Source organism: Periplaneta americana, chromosome 13 (genome assembly GCF_040183065.1).
Source record: "Periplaneta americana isolate PAMFEO1 chromosome 13, P.americana_PAMFEO1_priV1, whole genome shotgun sequence".
Lineage (NCBI taxonomy): Eukaryota > Metazoa > Arthropoda > Insecta > Blattodea > Blattidae > Periplaneta > Periplaneta americana.
This window is the reverse complement of record NC_091129.1, coordinates 148,865,948-148,889,039: the sequence shown is the minus strand read 5'-3', so window position 1 is coordinate 148,889,039 and position 23,092 is coordinate 148,865,948.

Below are 23,092 nucleotides of genomic sequence, written 5' to 3'. Positions count from 1 at the left end.
GCGCTGTACAATAAATACCCAAAGAATACAATCCCAATTATCTAACCTTTTGCTTTATTCTTTGTCTCTGTCTGGTTATATTTTAATCGGGTAGTGTAAAATAGATCGTTTCTTTTATCTTCCTGTTGCCTCCGGTAAGAATTTTCAGTAGAAGATCCTGTGAGGAATAAAACTCTAAATGTTTTATTTTAAATTGGGTTAGTTTTGAATATCGATTAGGATGGGGGGGGGGAAATACTTTCTGCAAAGTTTAACATTTTCGTCACCAAGTGCGCTGCTAAATGCATGGTGTAATTACTCTTTTCGCTACTTGGTGAGCTGCTAGATGTAATAACGCCCCTCCCCCCCCCAACAGGTGGCAGCAAGGTCAATTTCTACAACAGCGCCTCTAGTATGTGTTACGGGAAACTCAGTAAGTTTCGCATCCTATTATATATTCATCCATGTTACCTTGTTAACATGTTCCGGCCTGCTATTGGCCATCATCAGAACTGGTTGTTGCTGGTCTTGGCGCCTTTTGTTGTGTTTCCTGTGGGAGTGTGTTTGTGTAGTGTAATGTGGAGTCAAAGAGTGTGTGTGTTCTGAAATTGAGTTGTGTGTTGAGAATTTCATTTGGATATGTTTTGTGTGTTTGTATATTTCGTATTATTCTAGTGTGTTTAGTTTCTGGCTTTTTGGTTGGATTTGTAGAATTTCCATGTCTGTGTTGATGTCTCTGTATGTGTGGTTAGCATTTGTGATATATTCTGCTTATGTTCAAATAAATAAAATAAACCGAAATAAAAATTATATTTCAAAACAAGTATTACTTTTAAACCATGATGATGTCGATCATGATGATAACATGATGATGATTTTAATTGGTAATTTTACGACGCTTTTTCAACTGCTATGGTTATTATGGCTCCTGAATGAGATGGTATGAATGCCAACGAAATGAGTCCAGAGTCCAACGTAGAAAATTATCCAGCATTTGCTCTTATTGGGTTGAGGGAAAACCCTGGAAAAAACCTCAACCAGGTAACTGTCCCAATCAGGATTTGAACCCGGGGCCCGCTTATTTCATGGTCAGGCATCATAACCGTTAGGCCTATTCTACAGTGATGGACATGATGATGATAATAACAACAATTATTGTGGTAATAGGGATAAAGATTATTCATTCATTCATTCATTCAGTGTTTTGCCCAATTGCAGGTCTTTCACTACAAACCCAGCTATCTCCAACCTTTCCTCTTTGTCTCCGCATATGATCCATATATCTTAATTTCGTCTATCATCTCCAGTTCACCATTCCTTCCAGTGCATCCTTCAGTAGGCAGTTTCTTCTCAGCCAGTCACCCAACCAATTCCTTTTCCTCTTCCTGATCAGTTTCAGTATCATTCTTTCTTTACCTACGTTTTCCTTTAGAGTTTCATTTATTATTTTGTCTGTACACTTCACGCGTTCTATTCATCTCCATATTATTGTGGTGATTAAATAACAAAGGTGATGAACGGTTATGATAATGATTATTCACAGTGATTTCTATTAAATTTACGATAAAATGTTGTGTTTAATGAATTTAGCGAGTTAACCACCGTCACAAATGCCCCTTGATTCCAGAACCAACCACTCGTATGTTGTACCAATCTAAATCACGAAGTTTGATTAAGGAAAGCATACAATCTAGCGAAATTGCGGGAACCGAATCCGGCGCGGCTGTTCAAAAGGCTTCCGGTACAGTCCACAAAGCCAGAATTTCATTATCAGCTGGAGAACTGGAGAGTAATTGGAGGAGAACGCATTATCGGCGGTAAGAATTGCGTGCAATCAGACCCGGTTTACCCCTTTGTTAGTCCACCACAAATATTGGCTTCACTAACATGATTGCCTGCCGTCGATCAAGTTTCTTTCCTCCTTTAGCGGTAAATCGCTGCGTATTCTTCAGATACGCTCAGGGATGCACAATGCACACGTTTGTTCTGACAAGCTCTGCGACTTCTCTGAGTTCGCAATACAGGTTATGTTATAGTGAAGCGTTTAAATTCGCCGAGCGCTATGAAATTTGAGAATAAATCTGTAGTGGAATTCGAGCTGTAAAAATGATTTGAATAATTTCGAGAGAAAAATTGTTCCGGGGCCGGGCATCGAACCCGGGACCTTTTGGTTAAACGTACCAAAGGTCCCTGGTTCGATGCCCGGCCCCGGAACAATTTTTCTCTCGAAATTATTTAAATCTGTGGTGTTTGGGTAAAGAGGAATAAGTCATTTTTTTGTGCAGATGGAATTTTGCTCCCCAGATGAACACACAAGTTAAATTATACAAGTGGATGTGGAAAAATCGAAAGAACACTAGCAGTTGATGTGTGTAATTTGTGTAGAAAATTATTTGCAAAAAAGGGTCCCCCTATCACCACGACATGGCGAGTCCTCAGGTTGCGGATAGAGGAGACGGCCTGCAGATATGCAGGGTAGCTGCGAATGTATTGAATATGCAGTCGTGGACAGTGGACAGCCGATAAGGGGTGGTCCTCCAGTTTGGGGGTTGGGCAAAGGGCTAACAACCCATCACCGTAAAAAAGAGCTTGTTACGAAACCACAACATAAGATCTTCACCTGACATAATTAGGAACATTAAATATAGACGTTTAAGATGGGCAGGGAATGTAGCACGTATGGGTGAATCCATAAATGCATATAGAGTGTTACTTGAAAGACCTGAGGGAAAAAGACTTTTGGGAAGACCGAGACGTAGATGGGAGGATAATATTAAAATGGATTTGAGGGAGGTGGGATATGATGCTAGCGACTGGATTAATCTTGCTCAGGTTAGGGATAGATGCGATGGGGGATTTATTTATTTATTTATCTATCTATTTATCTATTTATCCATTTATCTATTTATTTATTCACTCTGGTGGAGTTAAGGCCATCAGGCCTTCTATTCCACACCGTCAGCAATGCAATAAAACTACAAGAAAAATTATAGGCCTACTATAATGCAATTAATCTACAGTAATAACGAGTGACAGAATGAATGTGACATAAAAAAACAACTGAACGTAGAAGTATAAATTCAAAGTAATAAAAATTAGTCTAACATATTAAATGATGCAAAAAAACAAAAAAAACAGAAAGTAAAAACATATAGGCCTACAATAAATAGACACAAAATAACGGTGATACTCAGCATCATTGTCATTAAGGGCGGCAATGAACCTCCGGGTTCCTTAAAAGCCAATTACAAATAAGTAATATTATCTGTAGGATACGGGATACTCATTAGTTTCATTTACGCACGTTTTTTTTTTTTTCAGATTTTTTCTTAAAAAAAACTATATGACCCAGATTTTGACCATTTCAATATAATTGTAACCCTAATCTATTCCACCATTTACCTACCTAAGAGAAGAGAAGAGAAGAGAAGAGAAGAGAAGAGAAGAGAAGAGAAGAGAAGAGAAGAGAAGAGAAGAGAAGAGAAGAGAAGAGAAGAGAAAAATGGAAAGAAAGGGAAAAGTATGGAGGAGAGAAAAGGGAGATTTAAAGAGGAGTGAAGATTAAGGATTAAAGAGGAAATGTTAAAAGAGAATAGGGAAAGGAAATAATAGGAAGGAGAACAGTACAGAAGAATGAAAGGGAAGGGATAGAGTGGAGAGAAGAGAAAGAGAGTACAGAAGGGGAAAAGTAGATAAGAGAAAAGGGTTAAGAGGAGATAAGGAAAATAGTTGGAGTAGGGAGGAGATAAGAGAGAGTAGGGAAAAGAGAGAGATGAGAAGTATAGTGGAGAGAAGGGAAGAAGGAGAGACGAGGAAGGAATAGATGAGGAAAGCAGAAGAATAAAGGGTACAGTGGAATCAAAGGAGAAGAGAAAGGAAAGGAGAGAAGCGGGAAAATGTAGGAGCTAATCAGGTGAGGAAAATGTAATGATGAGGACGAAAGGATGAAAAGAGAAAAATATTGTAAGAGGAAGAATAAGAGAGCAGGGAAGAGAGAATAAAAAGAAACAAGAATGAAGATAAATAGGAAAGGAGGGGTAGAAAGAAGAAACGATGATGACGAAGGTAACTCGCTATTTCACGGGGTACGATTACGTTATGTGCATTTTGGTGTCGTGCAGTTTAGAGAAGTGGGTAAAATGTGAAACACGCAGAGTCCACTTGTCTTGATTACTCTCCCAAGACTGCGATATCGACCGTCGCGGTGTGAAGGCAGCCTGCCTCTGCCCCCTGCACAGGTTCGTGCTACAATTAAACACACAACAAACATTTCGTATGGAGAAATAATACGCCTCATCCAGTGAACGAGTTCAGCGTTTTGTAAACCACAGATTATACAGGGACATCATTTTATTTTTACTAACATTTTTAATATTAACCTGGCTATACCTTTAGAGAACCGGAAACACCGTTCGCTACCTCCTTCCACGACTGGACTTCGATGATACCGGCGTAAAACACAAACAAATCACTTTACTAGGTATAGGAGAGAAGAAAAGTAGTTCATCCATTTACGTAAACTAGGAAATATCGCGATTTTGAGTTCGATAATTTTCATTAGGTTTTTGTTTAATCAAAATGCAGTACTGTATTAAGAATAAGTGTTTTTACTCACGAACTGAGCTATTCATGCGAACGTATTCATTATGCAGTGTATATTATACTGTCTACAGTACATTAGCGTACAATATAGAGAATGAAGTTAAATTGAAAAATAAGCATAATATGGATATTTAAACATATTTTTGAAAATAGTGGCGGTTCATTTCGATACAGGCTTCAGTTCTTTTGTGCATAATATCGCACTATAGACTATTGCATCTAATTCCAATTGCCAGTTTCGTCCTTCGTACTAGTAACTCATGTTGAAATAATTCTGTACCTACTCTATAAAAGAGTACCTTATGTACTGTAAATTCCATCTTCACTTCTACCCGATCCGCACAGATAAAATTACTCAGACATGCTATCTGCTGTCCATTCAAGTGGTTATGCCGCAGGATCGTAAAAAAGGGGGGAAATCACGTAACAGTTAATTACTTAACGAGGCCCTTTTATTTAAGTTATTTTAAACAGGGGGGAAATCACGTAACAGTTAATTACTTAACGAGGCCCTTTTATTTAAGTTATTTTAAACAGCTGTATAATATTACGTAAACGTCCCATTCCTAACAGAAATTAATGTTTTCAGAAAAGAGCTAAGACAGCCCTGCTTTTACAGAGGGGCGTGCAGAAGCAGGTGGGGGAAATCGGGATGCGACGTAGGCAAACGGACGACAGTACCTGTGCGAAAATATGATTCAATATTGAAAGATCTTTCGTCACTTGAAAACGCGAACATATTTCTGGAACGTACTATACTCAATAACTCAGTGCTGTTTACTATATGCGGCCTTGATTCTGTCTGGAGAACAGTTGAAACTTCATCAGTAGGAGGGGTGGGAGTGAAGTACATTCAAAAACTCAGGTACAATAAAAATTGAAGTAAAAATAAAATGATGTCCCTGTAGCTATAGATTAGTCAATGTATTTAGACAATTTACAATTGTTTGAAGACAACAATTCCATCCCAGAAAATTTGCAATTAAGGAATGTTTTCTTTTTTTTTTTTTTTTTTCCAATAGTCGCTAAACGCCTCAAACTATTTTTTTTCAGAAAGCTAATAATGCGATTATATATTTAATATTTTGTAATTTAGATTTATAAATGGAGAAGTCAGAGCAGGCCAGCGTATAGGTAATTAAGTACGGACACTTCGCGTCGGCACCTTTGATGTAGCCGGACTGATTTCAATGACCTTCAAGCCAGCTAGAGCGTGAGATTCTGCTTTTTCCCTAAAGTTGGCGCTGACATCACACCAGCTAGCAGTCGACACAGCGGAAATATAACACATAAAATTAATATATGTAGGTACATTATGTACTCAAATAAAATAAATTGAATCCATAAAATAATAAATCCGTCATTAACTGTAATGTCTAGACTCTAGAGTTCCTTTATAATGAGAGTTGAGACGTTGACCCCCATCAACAATTAAAATATGTAATGATTTGATAGCACTGAAAATGGAAAAACAAAACCCTTATGAGAAGTAAAACCATATACCTATATTATATTATACACAAATATTAAACGAATTTGATACTCAATTTTATAATGCATTATATTATTTTATAATATGATTTATTATATCTGAAATAAAAAAAATATATTATTAGAACTAGTTCGTCACTGAGAAATAAGGAAAAGCTGTTAACTTGAATTTATTTGAAGCAAAGCGTTACTGGATTATGCAATAAGGTAGGCGATGTTTGGATCCTGTGTCTCAACTCTATACTCAATTATTATCTTAGCGTATGGCGCGTATGCTCGATTACACTAACCTCTAGCGCTTGAAAGTGGAACTAGCCGCCGGCGCACAGAGAAACAAAAAGCAGGAAAATTCGCTCAGTGTCCATTCTTTATAATCCCTATTCGCTGTTAGGCCTACATTGTACTGTGTTCAAACTGTTGCGTAAAGGCGAACCCTTAATAAAATATGAATTAGAATATACCTGTAGTGATATAAACTAAATTTATTCATTCAGTATTCTGCCCAAGGGCAGGTCTTTCACTGCAAACCCAGCTTTCTCCGATCTTTTCTATTTTCCATATAAAAATGGTAATAATTGAATCACTTAGTCTACATAAAAAGAAATACTTACTTACTGGCTTTTAAGGAACCCGGAGGTTCATTGCCGCCACCACATAAGCCCACCATTGGTCCCTATCCTGAGCAAGATTAATCCAGTCTCTATCATCACATCCCACCTCCCTCAAATCCATTTTAATATTATCTTCCCATCTACGTCTCGGCCTCCTCAAAGGTACAATAGTGGCAAAAAAACCGGACCGACCCTTGTAGCTGATTTCAGAGCCTTGTTCACTCCAGAACACGATAGACTGGTAACTAAGACTTTTGTGGTTCGAATCCTGCTTGGGAAGGAAACTTTTTTTGTTCCTCATTCAAATTTATTCCCAATACTTTTCGATTGCAGCGATATTTTATACTTAATTAACTTATTATTCCCAGAACATGAATTTTACCAGCAATCGAAAATTGATTTAAATTGAAGCGTATGGGGAAAAAATGTTGTGAAAATCCATTGTAACTTGATGAGCCTTCCTTGTGATCGAGAGGAAAATTAAAAAATAAATATTATGTCTTTATTCATGCAAGAGCATTAACAAAAATAACCGAGTATCACAAGGAATTTTTTCAAGAAACAAAACCGCCTTTTCTTTCAATACATTTCTGAGGCTGATAACGATTATTTATTTAAACTTTGTTCAATATTGCTCCTTAAAGAGCATAAAATGTGCTCTGATAATAGCAGTTCTAAACATTTTCAAACTGAGCCTTCAGTACATTTTAAAGTCTGAATCACATTAGCCCGTCTCTTTTTTCTGTATCATACTAGCCCTACTTGACCCTATATAGCAGGGATGAGACGATATTAGCTCCCAATCATAGTAGAAGGGCTCGACCTTGATCACGAGCGCATAGCGCATCCACTACATAGCCTCGTAGCGTAGACATCAGGGATGTACATGCACATGCAGCGAATAAAGGCAGCAATTATTACAATAACTTGCGTTACTAAATTTCTGGCTATGTAATAGGGCTAATTAATCAGTTATTTGATATAACATATATAAACAAATCGCAAAGGGAAGAGTTTTTTGGAACAAAAAGAGAAATAGGAAAAGTTAATTGTATGTAAACCATTTTATTGTTAAAAGCAATTATTTATTATGTAAATACTTCACTTCATTGGTTAGGAGAAACTAATAGGGTCTACCTGCTCGACGTATGTGATCTCTAAGTACTTTTGAGTATTTGTTGAAAAAATAATAATGATTATATTGATTGAAATAGAGTATATTGACTGTGTGATTGTGAAAATGTAATCCTTACTCTCCAGTCGTGATTATGTAATGAGTTTTCTTAGAGTGATTTGTGAGATGCACGTAACACGAAAAAACAAATTGATTAAATTAAGATATTGAGAGCCATCGTAATTTTTGGGGTCAATCATTTAAGGGGATATGTATTATTTTTAAAACTTCCACAATTTTCGGCCACAATTTGTGAAATTTAAACTATATAAACAGTTCTATAATAATATCTGTACAAAATTTGGTGCAATTAGGTCTAATAGTTTTGAAATTATATTTTTAAGTATATTTTATATTGACGTTACTAAAAAAAGCTCCTTGCATAAAAGTTTTCAAAATGTTTAGTTCATATTTGCTCAAAATCTTGAAAATAGTTATTGGAATAAAAGTGAATTAGCTTTTTGAGCTTAGTAATAGTATAAGTTAAAGTGCAATCAAAGATAAAATATTATTTCTAAATTAAAGAAACACGTAGTCTAATAAAAGTAAATATCCAGAAACAAGCAACAAATAAAACATCAACAATACATTTAAAATAAAGAAATAAAAGGAATCTAGATATAATCTACTAGCCCAAATGTAAATTAATTTACCTTCGATGTTAATTCCGAAATGAATTTATTTCTCTCTTTTCCTGAATAAAGCCTATACAGTATATTTTTTTCATGTTGAGTCTCATAATGCCGTTTTATGTTGCTTTTTTTTTTTTTTTTTTTTTTTTTGCAAATTATATTTTTTTACACAACAAACACTGGACTTCATCATCATGTTCGAATCATAAATATTGTCTCTTCCACTCTTCCTTGAAAGCTTTAAGCGCTTCCGTTCCGTCATGATGCGCTGTGTTCTAAGATCTGTACATCCTTTAGCAATGTTTACAGGTAAAAGAGCTCCGCGCGCGCGCAGCGGGCATAAAAGAGCTCTCTCTCTCTCTCTCGCAATTATTAGTCACCATCGCAAGACTACTATATAGTATATCCGACGTAAAAAAGAGAGATAATTCTCTTCCACTTTCCTAACGGATGTAAAGCTTAAATCTGTCCAAATTTGTAGCTACAAACACCGCCATATTAATCATTTCTTCAGAAGAAAGAGTGGTAATACTAAACTGAGGTCTCTGTTGTACGCTATACGAAGCAACAAGAACTCATCTAAAAGAATTACAAACAAGTTATCATCAGGACTGTGAGGCTTTCGATCATATCAGTGCATCATTAAAGAGCACGTGACGTTTGTAATTAAAGTCAGCATAAAGATGAGCATCAGGATTTATGTTTGTTGTATACAACCGGGAACATGCACTAAATTGTACGTGTCAATGTGTGCCAATCTCAGAGCGCGATCTGGTCCCTCCTCCGAGTTGATCGGCGATCGTTCCGCATTGTTATCTCTGGGATGAAGAGCCAATTCAAGGAGAATCTCGTGCACATATTGATTCCAAATGCAAACAATGCCTTCGAGGAAGTTACGCCTCGTTATTTATAGCAGGTCTCCTATCAAAGGCAGATTAAATAGGATCGCTGCCTGTTATAAATACACAATGAAATATAACTTAATCCCAAACAAGAACTGTCCTTATCAAAGTTATTCTTTTTATCTACAAGGTGTTTAAAATGTATGAGACACTATTCAAAAGCCAAGAGTTCACGTGTTGTTTTCAAATTCGAAGTGGGAAGGATGAAAACCGATTTTTTTTATGTACGTATGGGCGAATCCAGAAATATATATGGACTATTCCATCTCAAATCGACCGAAATATAGAGAAAATTGACCTTGCAATTTTTAAATACAATGAAACTTTTTCTGTCCGTTGACAACTGTGATACAATGCTTTGTGCAAAGCTTGAGGCATCAGAACTTCATAGTCTTTAAATTAAAAATATTTAAATTTATGGTATATTCATAAAATTTGCAACTTTAAACTGTTGTGGCTCCGAAACCCTTTCACTCAATGATCAAAATCATGGTTTATTTTGATGCTGAGAAATTAAATTTTATATTGACATATAAACAGTTTTCCTTACTTTTTATGGAAATGGAGAAATTTAGATTTTTCTTCATTAAGACGCCTTTGGCCACGAAAAAATATTTTTAAAATATATGCTTACATTCCGGATTGAAAGTACAAATAAACACATATTTTTTACTGGTGCAACGTTGATAAGTAAGTATTGAAAATATCAAATAAAGAAAATAAATAGTACGCGCGTGAGCTAACCAGCTGACTGTGATGCGGCAGCTAGCCGAGAGATGCAAACCCAGGAGACATAAGCACGTTATGTTTCGTCAAGTAGCGCATAGCTGGGCTAGCTTTATCACAGGTTTTCATAAACACTGGAGTAAAATGCCGCCCAATGCTTGCTTATCTTCAGCTCTCGGCCAGTGCGTGCGGTACTGAGCCGTTCAAGTCCAGGCGTGTGAAAATAATTTATTTAATACCCTCGAAACTTATTGCCGAGCCACTAAGCAAACAATGCCGAGTCCCTCTTAATAATGCAAGGTTTTTCTCAATATTTTTTTTACGTTTTTACAAATGGGCAAAAAGCCTAAAAGTAAGTAAAATCAGATTATCTGACTCTCTGTATATAATAAAAATAAGGTTTACTTCTTATCATAACCTACCAAATGTCAGCTTCAAAATGAGCTCTGGTTCAATGTTCTGCAGTAGATGGTTCCAGAGTTCTGAGCGCTGAAAGAGGCTTGTTTTTCTAAAATACTCTAAATTTGTCGCTCAACAATACGAAAACCGTTTAACTTTCGTTAGTATATTTTTTTGCAAATACACTCTCCTCAGCATCTTGTATAAATAGGGAAAAAATTAGGGTATAAAAAATTGCGAAATTTTTTACTGATCGATTTCATATGGAATAGCCCATATAGAGTGTTAGTTGGGAGGCCGGAGGAAAAAAGACCTTTGGTGAGAGCGAGACGTAGATGGGAGGATATTAAAATGGATTTGAGGAAGGTGGTATATGATGGTAGACACTGGATTAATCTTGCTCAGGATAGAGACCGATGGCGGGCTTATGTGAAAGCGGCCTCCGGATTTTCTAAAAGCCATTTGTAAGTAAGTAAGCCTTGTATTAGAGGACACAGAACTATGCAAGGATATAAACCAGTACTGGTAATTTTGATCTAATACTCAAGAACAATGATGTCGATTTTATTCCCCTTCCCAACATTTTCGCTTTCAAGCGTATCTCCATTGCTTTGTATTTCTCAGTCAGGCGTGGGGGAAGTGCGGGTGAAATGAACATATCCATAACGTATTATGCATTCAGGCGTCCCGCTCAGAACGAGCTAAACAGCGAGACCGTTATGTAAAGTAGGACAATGAGGTGCCTAAATATGGTCGTCAGGGAAGTGAGAGTTTTCCGATATCAGAACATGTGGACTTCCATTCGCCTATCGATTGATTAAACGCGCAGCCCAAGTGAGGCATTATACGAAACCAATTTCATATTCCATTCAGACAACTGGGCCTCAGCGTTGCCAAGAGCGGCTTGAGCCCCATTATTTAATCTCTGAAACATTGGACACAACTATCAACAATATACCTCTACTAGAAACATCAACAACCAAATTTCTTGGTTTGCATATTAATAATACAGGGACATCATTTTATTTTTACTTCAATTTTTATTGTACCCGAATTTTTTAATATACTTCACTCCCACCCCTTCTACTAATGAAGTTCAACCGCCCTCCACACAGACCCAAGACCGCAAATACAGTTATAGTAGCCTTACGGTCATAGTAAAAAGTACGTTCCAAAAATATGTTCGCGTTTTCCAGTGACGAAAGAGCTTTCAATATTGAATCATTTTCGCACAGGTACTGTCGTCCATTTACCTACGTCGTATCCCGGTTTCCCCCACCAGCTTTTATTTGCCAGCTAGTGACTAGGCTGTCTTAGCTCTTTTCTGAGAACATTAATTTCTGTTAGTAATTAGACGTCTACGTAATATTATACAACTGTTTAAAATAACTTAAATAAAAGGGCCTCGTTAAGTAATTAACTGTCACGTGATTTCCTCCCTTTCTACGACCCTACAACATAACCACTTAGACGGACAGTAGATAGTATGTCTGAATAATTTTATCTTTTCCGATCGGGCAGAAGTGAAGACTGATTTTACAGTACGTAAGGTACTCTTTTATAGAGTAGGTACAGAATTATTTAAAAAATGAGTTACTAGTACGCAGGACGAAACTGGTAATTGGGATTAGGTACAATAATCTATAGTACGATAATATGCACATTAGAACAGAAGCCTCTATCGAAATAAACGGCCACCATTTTAAAAAAGTGTTTAAATATCCATCTTATGTATAATATACACTGCATAACGAATACGTCCACATGGACAGCTCAGTTCGTGAGTAAAAACACTCATTGTTAATACTGTACTGTATTTTGATTAAATAAAAACCTAATGAAAATGATCAAACTCAAAATCGCGATATTTCCTAGTTTACGTAAATGGATGAACTACTTTTCTTCCCTCCTATACCTAGTAAAGTGATTTGTTTGTGTATTACGCCAGTATCATGGAACTCCAGTCGTGGAAAGAAGTAGCAAACGGCGTTGATCCAGAGGTATAGCCAAGTTAATATTAAAAATGTGAGTAAAAATAAAATGATGTCCCTGTACAATAAATTGGAAAAATCATATCAAAGAAATAACCCCCAAACTTAGCTCAGCATGCTTCGCAATTAGGTCATTACAACAATTTCTAAACAGTAATATCTTAAAGACAATATATTTTGCCTATTTTCATTCCATTATGTCCTACGGAATAATATTTTGGGGAAATTCTGCAGATAGTAAAAATATATTCTTATTACAAAAAAGAGCCATTAGAATAATAGTTGGAGCAAAGGCTAGAGAATCATGTAGATTATTTTTTTTTAATTAGAGATTCTAACCTTAACAAATCAATACATATACTCTACAATAAATTTCCTCTTATGTAATAAAGAAAATTTTCCAACTAACTCAGCCATACATAGTATAAATACCCGCAGAAGGAATGATTTTCATACGCCATCATCAAATTTATCATGCTTTCAAAGGGGAGTACGTTACATGGCGATAAAAATGTTCAATAGTCTTCCTGAAGACATTAAGAATCATAGCCAAAACCCTGCATTATTTAAGGCAAAACTAAACAATTATTTAATATCTCACACTTTCTATTCTGTAGATGAATTCTTGACATTTCACAGTACTGTGTAAATATTATAATACTATTAAATGGTAAACATATTACATTGTATAAAATATTATTGTTATTAAGGTATTAATTCTGTCCATATTTCATATTTTCATTTTATATGTATTGTATTTTATTGTTAAACGTAAGAATTGGACATGTTCTTTATTCTATGCTATAAAGCAAATGTAAGAATATTATGGAACGAATAAATCTATCTATCTATCTATCTATCTATCTATCTATCTATCTATCTATCTATCTGTCTGTCTGTCTGTCTGTCTGTCTGTCTGTCTGTCTGTCTGTCTGTCTGTCTGTCTGTCTGTCTGTCTGTCTGTCTGTCTGTCTGTCTGTCTGTCTGTCTGTCTGTCTGTCTGTCTGTCTGTCTGTCTGTCTGTCTGTCTGTCTGTCTGTCTGTCTGTCTGTCTGTCTGTCTGTCTGTCTGTCTGTCTGTCTGTCTGTCTGTCTGTCTGTCTGTCTGTCTGTCTGTCTGTCTGTCTGTCTGTCTGTCTGTCTGTCTGTCTGTCTGTCTGTCTGTCTGTCTGTCTGTCTGTCTGTCTGTCTGTCTGTCTGTCTGTCTGTCTATCTATCTATCTATCTATCTATCTATCTATCTATCTATCTATCTATCTATCTATCTATCTATCTATCTATCTATCTATCTATCTATCTATCTATCTATCTATCTATCTATCTATCTATCTATCTATCTATCTACCTATCTACCTATCTACCTACCTATCTATCTATCTATCTATCTATCTATCTATCTATCTATCTATCTATCTATCTACCTACCTATCTACCTATCCATCTATCTATCTATCTACCTACCTATCTATCCATCTATCTATCTATCTACCTATCTGTTGCTTCACATCCAGATTATCCAAACAATATCATCTCGTAATTAGTGCTTACAATCATCATAAACAAACTGAGAATTAGAGCTTAAGATTCCTTCATCAAAGCTTACGCTATCTGTCTACGTCGTCCAAGACCTCGTCTTCATTTCATTCAACATTAGTCTATGTCAGTGGTTCCCAAACGTTTTAAGGCGCGACCCACTTTTGGGCGAGATACCTAACCACATTCGAAAAATACAAATCCCTGTAAAATCGAAAACAAAGGTCCAGAAATGCATATAGAGTGTTAGTTGGGAGACCGGAGGGAAAAAGACCTTTGGAGAGGGCGAGACGTAGATGTTATGGTTTATTTAACGACGCTAGCAACTGCAGAGGTTATATCAGCGTCGCAGGGTGTGCCGGAATTTTGTCCCGCAGGAGTTCTTTTACATGCCAGTAAATCTACTGACATGAGCCTGTCGCATTTAAGCACACTTAAATGCCATCGGCCTGGCCCGGGATCGAACCCGCAACCTTGGGCATAGAAGGCCAGCGCTATACCAACTCGCCAACGAGGTCGACGCGAGACGTAGATGGGAGGGTAATATTAAAATGGATTTGAGGGAGGTGGGATATGATGATAAAGAGTGGATTAATCTTGCACAGGATAGGGACCGATGGCGGCTTATGTGAGGGCGGCAATGAACCTGAGGGTTCCTCAAAAACCCATTTGTAATTAAGTATGTATGGGACGGATTCATATGCACCAAAAACAGGAAAATATGAATGCATGTATACACTTGGTCCCGCGCCGTGGCGTCGTGGTCTAAGGCATTCTGCCTAGGACTAGCGTTACGGAATGCGCGCTGGTTCGAGTCCTCATGGGGGAAGAAATTGTATCATGAAATTCGGCCAGTGTATGGGACCGGTGCCCACCCAGCACCGTGATGAACTTGGGGAGCTACGATAGGTAGCGAAATCCGGTTTCGCAAACCAGCTATAACGGCTGGGGGGATCATCGTGCTAACCACACGACACCTCCATTCTGGTTGGATGATCTGCTTCGGCATGGGGACGTGAGGCCAGCAGCCGGCTGGTCGGTCTTGGCCCTTCATGGGCTGTAGCGCCACGGATATATTTTATGTATGCACTTAAAAATCAGGATATATGCACTAAAAATAACAAAATATAGCAGCGTGCAAATTAATCCAAACAACGTAATTACTTACGCAAAAACACTCAAACGGGATAAAAAAAAAAGGATCTAAGACATACCTCAGTAATCTATGTGGCCTCCCTTGTTCCTAATAACAGCTCTGAGACGATTTGGCATGGATTCCACTAATTTCCCACAAACATTCTTCATTTCTTCATCGCGAAAACCATACACCAATGAGGGCACAAATCATTTTCTCCTTTGTAGAACAATCCATTTTTTGCATTCTTATTTTGCAAATCGACCACAAGTTCTCAATGGGGTTGATGTCGGGTGAGTTGCCTGGCCAGGGGAGTACCAGAATATTCTTCTTTTTGAAGAATTCTGTAGTTTTTCAAGACGTATGGCATGGTGCCAGGTCTTGTTGGAACACACCTCTGCCATCCGGAAATGATTTTTGCAGCTGGGGTACGACTCTGGTTTCCAATAAGTGAATATATTTGTCAGAATTCATCATTCCCTTGATAGGTATTAATGTTCCAGGCCCTTCATGTGTAAAACAACCCCAAAACATTACTTTAGGGGGGTATTTGTGTGTTTGTTGGAGATGACCTGCTGTTACTTTTTCGGATCCTTTCCGTACGTAAGAAACACGGTGGCCGTGGACCTCGAAATGAGACTCATCGGAAAAAAAGTACATTCTTCCAGTCATTCACTGTCCAGTGTTGATGTAATTTTACCCACATTAAGCGTTTTTTGCACATAACAGGGGTTAGCAGTTGATTCTTAATAGGCTTACGAGCCCTTCGTCCAGCTTCCAAAAGCCTACGCCGCACTGTTGTGACGTGAATATTCGCCCCACTGGTAGCCATTAACTCGCGGGTTAAGTCGACAGCAGTTAGTCTAGGATTTAATTTACTTTTCCTGACAATTAAACGATCATCTGCAGGTGAAGTCTTCCTTTTCCGGCCACAGTTTCCTTTATTCTGGGGTGTGATGGATCCAGTCTCCCTGTATCGTTTTATGATCGAATTAACAGTAGCCAAACCGATGTGACATTCTGCAGCAATTTGCTTGTGTGTCATAGAAGAATGCTCTGCTAATGTTATAATTTTAGATCGTTTTCGTGGAGTTGTATCCATTTGTGAAGACGACAGAATGTACACAGGATTGCAGTATTGAGTCTTCAACACAACTGAAATGCTCATAATTACAAAACGACAGGCAAAACGTCACATTTATAAAAAAAAATAATGACAGACCTTCAACAATGGAATTACACGCACTACAGATGTCAATTAAAGCGGTATGAGCAGCTGTGAGGCCAACAATGACAGAAAATGTAAAAATATGTTGTGTTCGGATTAATTTGCACGCTACTGTATGCACTGTTGAAATAAAAAAACTTGTTTTATTTCAAGCAATTTACTATTATTGATGGATTTTCTGTTACACATAAGAATACTGAGATGCCATCAGTTCCTAAAGTTGCATGTCGTAGTAGCCTATACTTCTGACACATTTTTCGTTCCGCTTTTTTTATAAAACTAATTCAAAATTGATAATTTTCTTGTGGCTAAGCTGTTTTAAAATACAATTCACTTTACAGTACACACTATCTAATTTTCTCTGGTGACCACTTTGCAAAGAAATATTCTGATTTCCCACGTCGACAAGTACAAGACAGAAAACTGCATTATCGAACCTATATTATTGTTGACAGTCGGGGAAATTCGAGTGTAGCGAGCGCGAAGAAATCTATCAACAGTTCCCGCAATTTCCGCGTCGATCATTTTGCAGCGTTCTCTTGAAAACTAAAAATCTTATGCACGTGCGAAGTTGACGATAAAGCGGCTTCTTGTTTTGATTATCTCAACTTTCATCCATCATAACGTCTCTATACTAAACATTTGCACAGTCAGCAGTGCATTTCATTATGAAGTGCTTTGTTGATTGCCGCGGAACTGTCCGCAATGATTCCCCGATAACACAGCACTGTCTGCTTGTCGTAGACTGCAATAAATAAACTATAACTACTGTAATGTGTTTCAATGAGTTTCTTTTGTATTTAATTTTGCGCGTTTTAGTATTCTTAATCTTGGTTTAGGCACCAGATAGTTAAAAAAAATAATAATAAAATACAGTGGACTCTCTGAAGTTCGACAAAACAGAATTGAAAGTTCAGTCCAATAAGGGTAGCGAGTATGGCAGTTGAAATGAATACAAATTCTTATTGGTTATCCATCAACGAATACAGTACTGTACTTGCATTTCCTGCCCGCCCCGAGACTTGTGTATGCGCTTCTAGTACCACAGTGGGTTTCGACAGTTCCGTCTCACAAACGGCACAATTCTCAAATATAAAAACAAGAGTTCATTACTTTAAAATCAGTGATTAAATATGGGTAACCTACTCAATAAAATATTATGTTTTCCTTTAACAAAAGTATCATTACAAAACACAGAACCAATTCCCATTTAAATGGCAAACCCATTTCTTAGTGCCCGTATAGGGGCGTGTTTAATTCTCCTACTTAAGCAGTCGAACTATAGGATGTCGAACTTGATTTCTGTCGAACTTAGGAGCTTCCACTGTATGCTTTTATATGCGCTAAAGGCTTAAATATGCATTTACGTCTTAAATATGCAATATGCATATTATACATATATACAGTATACATGCACTATAAAATCTTGAAAAATATTGCAAGAGTAAAGATTAACCTACATATGGAAAGTACCGATTCAGCTATTTCAGGCTTATGACTTACAGTACGTCGATATCTGCTCACCTATTTGAAATAATAAGTTATTATGTAAAATAAGACCTAAAAATTAAACATAAATACTGGATAAATAGAACAAAAGGAAAGATTGATTTACACTTGTTTATTGTAGAGTTAAAATTAAAAAAGTATTAAAATATTTATGGTAGTAAATTGTGAAAAGGAGCAGATAAATAAGGTTTAAAGTCTTAATGGTTATTATGATTTGTTTAAACATGCACTAAAACCAGACGTAAGTGCAAGTTTGAACCAATAAATTACTGAGATTTGCGATAAATTAATTAGTTTAGGAAATTCTATATTTATTATGTATATTCTAACTACTTTTGTATAGCCTATAGATCTTTTTGTTAATTATGAAGTTTTGTACTTTTGTGAACCAATATCAATAAATCTATCAATCTATAAAATCTTGACCTTTGTTTACAAATAACGTGATATGCATTTATGCAATGGTAGCATATGATTTGCAACTAAGGAATAAAATATGCAAACCTGCTAAAATCCGTCCCGTTAGTATTAGTATATTACGAAATGATTATAATTAGCAGTGTTGCCAATACAAACTCAGGCAAGAATAAAATGCCTCTGAAGTCTTACGTTTTCAATGTAAAGAAATGTTTCTTTTCACATGAGAAGTTAAATAACACCTAAACTCTGCATGTAAACTATTTTTCTCCGTTGAATAATACGCAGGCCTATCTAAAAACAGGTAGAACTAGCGGAAAGTTATTAATTTGGCAGCACTCGAACTGGCGGGTGTGCCGTACTACGTTGAAAATTCAAGCATATTAGATTGAAAACTATGTATTTCCAACAACTTTCCCCTCATTCCATTTTTCGCTATCAGCATTAATAACGAAGGTTGTCTATGACGCCGAACTTTTGAATCACTCTGTATAGGCATTAGTCCATATTGAATTTATCGCTTGTCTCTGACAAAAATCCGATACACAAAATAATAAATGTATTTAATCGATAATGCCTTCTCCACAGTCAGAGATACTCCAGTTTACAGTTAACGCTGAAACAATCTATCGAGTTCAGGATATACTGTACGAATACTTGAAATATTACGTTTTTGGAAATTCTCACAGCGGGGAGGGAAGGTGGGGAGAAGTGGCCGGCCACTCCCGGCCTGAGATACGCCACGTTAACACTGTAAGTAACGTGTATTCAGCCAAACCTTGTTTCCCACTCTTCTTCGCTTTTTTACGTTGGTCTATTTTCTCTTTCTTGTACTTCATCTCGCTGGTCCCTCCAGGGCCTCATCACACAGAAGACAATTAACACATGGGGTGAAAAGGGAGCAAGACTTCGCCTGCTGCCTTCTGGCTCCTTTCTCTCCTGGGACGCGGACTCCAAATGAAGCGCACGAGAAGTTAGCGGACACTCGCCTCCCGATGAAAGTGAACACCTCTCCAAAGAACAAACGTAACTCTTCTCTTTCCTAAGAGGAATCTGTTCTGTGTATTTGTTAACTTGAGACGAGTGTGGCGTAATGTATAAACTACTTAGTATTCTCGACTCATTCCGTATTTAGTTTGACCTACTGTAGATAAAGGGAGATTTACACAGTGCTGGTTTTGACGCTAGTCGCTAGCTTCTTCTGTCACCACATTGACGCTTTTCCGGAGCGAATATCTAGCTACAAAATTCGCTAGCTGATAAACGTTTACGTGATGTTGATTTTGACCCCAGTCGCTAGCTTCTTCTGTCACCACCTTGACGCTTTCCCGGAGCGAATATATGGCTACAAAATTCGCTAGCTAATAAACGTTTACATGGTACTTGTTTTGACGCTAGTCGCTAGCTTCTTCTGTCACCACCTTCACGCTTTTCCTGAGCGAATATCTCACTACGAAATTCGCTAGCTGATAAACGTTTACATGATGTTGATTTTGATCCCAGTCGTTAGCTTCTTCTGTCACCACCTTGACTCTTTCCCGGAGCGAATATATGGCTACAAAATTCGCTAGCTAATAAACGTTTACATGGTACTTGTTTTGACGCTAGTCGCTAGCTTCTTCTGTCACCACCTTCACGCTTTTCCTGAGCGAATATCTCACTACAAAATTCGCTAGATGATAAACGTTTACGCGGTACTGGTTTTGACGCTAGTCGCTAGCTTCTTCCGTCACCACCTTGACTCTTTTCCGGAGCGAATATCTGGCTACAAAATTCGCTAGCTGATAAACGTTTACATGATGTTGATTTTGACCCCAGTCGCTAGCTTCTCCTGTCACCACCTTGACTCTTTTCCGGAGCGAATATCTGGCTACAAAATTCGCTAGCTGATAAACGTTTAACGACGCTGGTTTTGACCCTAGTCGCTAGCTTCTTCTCTCACCACCTTGACGCTTTCCCGAAGCGAATATCTGGCTACAAAATTCGCTAGCTGATAAACGTTTTTTACGGTGCTGGTTTTGACGCTAGTCGCTAGCTTTTTCTGTCGCCACCTTGAAACTTTCTCGGAGCAAATATCTGGCTACAAAATTCGCTAGCTGATAAACGTTTACACGGTGTGGTTTTGACGCTAGTCGCTAGCTTCTTTTGTCACCACCTTGACGCTTTCCCGAAGCGAATATCTGGCTACAAAATTCGCTAGCTGATAAACGTTTACACAACGCTGGTTTCGACGCCAGTCGCTAGCTTCTTCTGTCGCCATCTTGACGCTTTCCCGGAGCGAATATCTGACTACAAAATTCGCTAGCTTGTAAACGTTTACACGATGTTTGTTTATACGCTAGTCATTAGCTTCTTCTGTCATCACCTTGACGCTTTCCCGGAGCGAATATCTGACTACAAAATTCGCTAGCTGATAAATGTTTACACAGTGCTGGTTTTGACGCTAGTCGCTAGCTTCTTCTGCCATAACCTTGACGCTTTCCCAGAGCGAAAATCTGACTACAAAATTCGCTAGCTGATAAACGTTTACACGATGCTGGTTTTGACGCTAGTCGCTAGCTTCTTTTGTCACCACCTTGACTCTTTCCCGGAGCGAATATCTGGCCACAAAATTCGCTAGCTGATATACGTTTACACGATGCTGGTAAAAAGTAGGAATTTGCCAGCGTTAAGTGTCATGGCGTCAAAGGAGGACATTCGAGTCGCTGTTATGATTTGTGCACGATTTATTCAAGCCAAAAATACGCGATTCTGTAAACCGCCACATTGCGTGTCTTTGATCTAAGATACTGTATCAGTATTAAATTTGGAAGGCTCTGCGTTTTCTATAAGACGTGAATCACAACTCATCGATCTGAGGAATTTGATATGCGTAGCTCAATATTAGTTTCTTCTACGTTTACTGCGTTTTTGCTTAGAAGGGCAGAAATATGGTTTGTACTTTGTCTATAGTCAACAGGCCCTCACGCGTATGCGTAGAAGGCACATTTATTCACCACTCGCTCTCTTATCGCTTTGGGGAAGCGTTCAAATTGAAAATTGTCAACTTTTCAGCGAGCGTCTAAAGCTGCGAGTTAAGAATTAGTCCCATGCGCATGCGTAGAAGACAGATCTATTCACCAGTTGCTGTCTTATCGCTTTGAGGGAGCTTTCCAATTGGACATGTTCAACTTTTCAGCGAGAGAGCGTTTAAAGCTGAAAATTAAAAATTAGTCACTAGCAAACAAAAGAAGCAGTGTATTTTAGATGTCAGAGATTTGCCTAACAACTAAAGACGCTTGACTAAAGCGAATAAAACCAGCACCGTGTAAATCACCCTTACAGGGTTAAGATGCAGCTTATAGCAGTAAAATTTTGGAAATATTAAACAAATTTTTCCTCCATTACTTTTTCTTGTACAGTAATGAAAATTAGTACGTGTAAAACACTGTCCTTCTGCTATATGATAAAAATATGTTTACGATTTATTTTTTTTCTTTCAAAATTCAAAATGATGGCAGTTCACTGTGCAGTGATGAAGCGTTTCCCTCATAACTAAAAAACTATCCCATATTCTGAGAAGATGACATTTTTTGTGTCTAATTATGCATGTCATATCTACAATATGACGCAAAATCACTTCTCCAACTTTGATAGATTGATAACAAATAAATTCATTTAAAAATGATCAAATATCAGTATTTTCTTCTAACACAAAATAAAAAAAAATATATTCATTAAAGAATGTAGTTGAAAGAGCATGATATTCTAAACATGAGTTCTGCAATAAAATAAAAGACAGAGAACATGAAAAAGGTAACAGGTTTATGAGTTATGAGGGAAACACTTCATCACTGCACAGTGATCTGCCACAGTTTTGAATTTTTAAAATAAATAAATAAATATATATTTTTTTATTGTATTTTTTTCGTATAGCAGAAGGACAGTGTTTTACACATACTAATTTTCATTATTGTACAAGATACACTAATGAAGGAAATAAATGTTGAATATTTCCAAAAAGTTTACTGCTGTAAGCTGTACTAACCTTTTAAGCGAACATTCCCACTATCACTGTTACAAAACAATAAATTCAAGAATGAAACTGTCCAATTGACACTATTTTATTGCTGAATGTACAGAACTTTCTTCTTATCTTTACTAGCACGAGAGCTTTTCTCACAGCGTTCTGTCATTCGTCACAAGATGTAATGGTCAAGCAGCACAATGTACTGAGTACAATATCGCTATATTCTGTACGAACTTAATAAAAAGAACAAGATTTCTGCTGATTATTAAAAGAAAGACACACCACATAATTGCCATGATAATATGATTAAAAGAAGCAGTTGTCATGGCTACGTAATATGAGGCCTACGGGCTTGAGAACAATAGAAGAATTGATTCATAGCGCTAAGAAGAGCGAAAGGATTGAAGGGACTTTAATGTACATTAAGGACGTGTGAGTTAATGACCGACATGTTTTCGTTTGAAAAATTCATTATAGTCTATGGCATCTTTATTAATCTACCTACAGCTCATATGTTCAATGCAGACGGCTTAATAGTATTCTCTGGTGTCCGCAATTGAAGATGATGTGAGGATTCTTCAATATTCAACATTTTCGCCCATCATTTAAACCGAAATAAACTCCGTCTTGCAAAAGTCCTCACCTCAAATTAAATTCTACTCTGACAAACTAGTGAAATCCAATACAGTCACCGGCATAGCTCTGGCGGTAGCTCGTTTGCCTGCTGATTCGGAGTTGCACTAGGAAGTGGATTC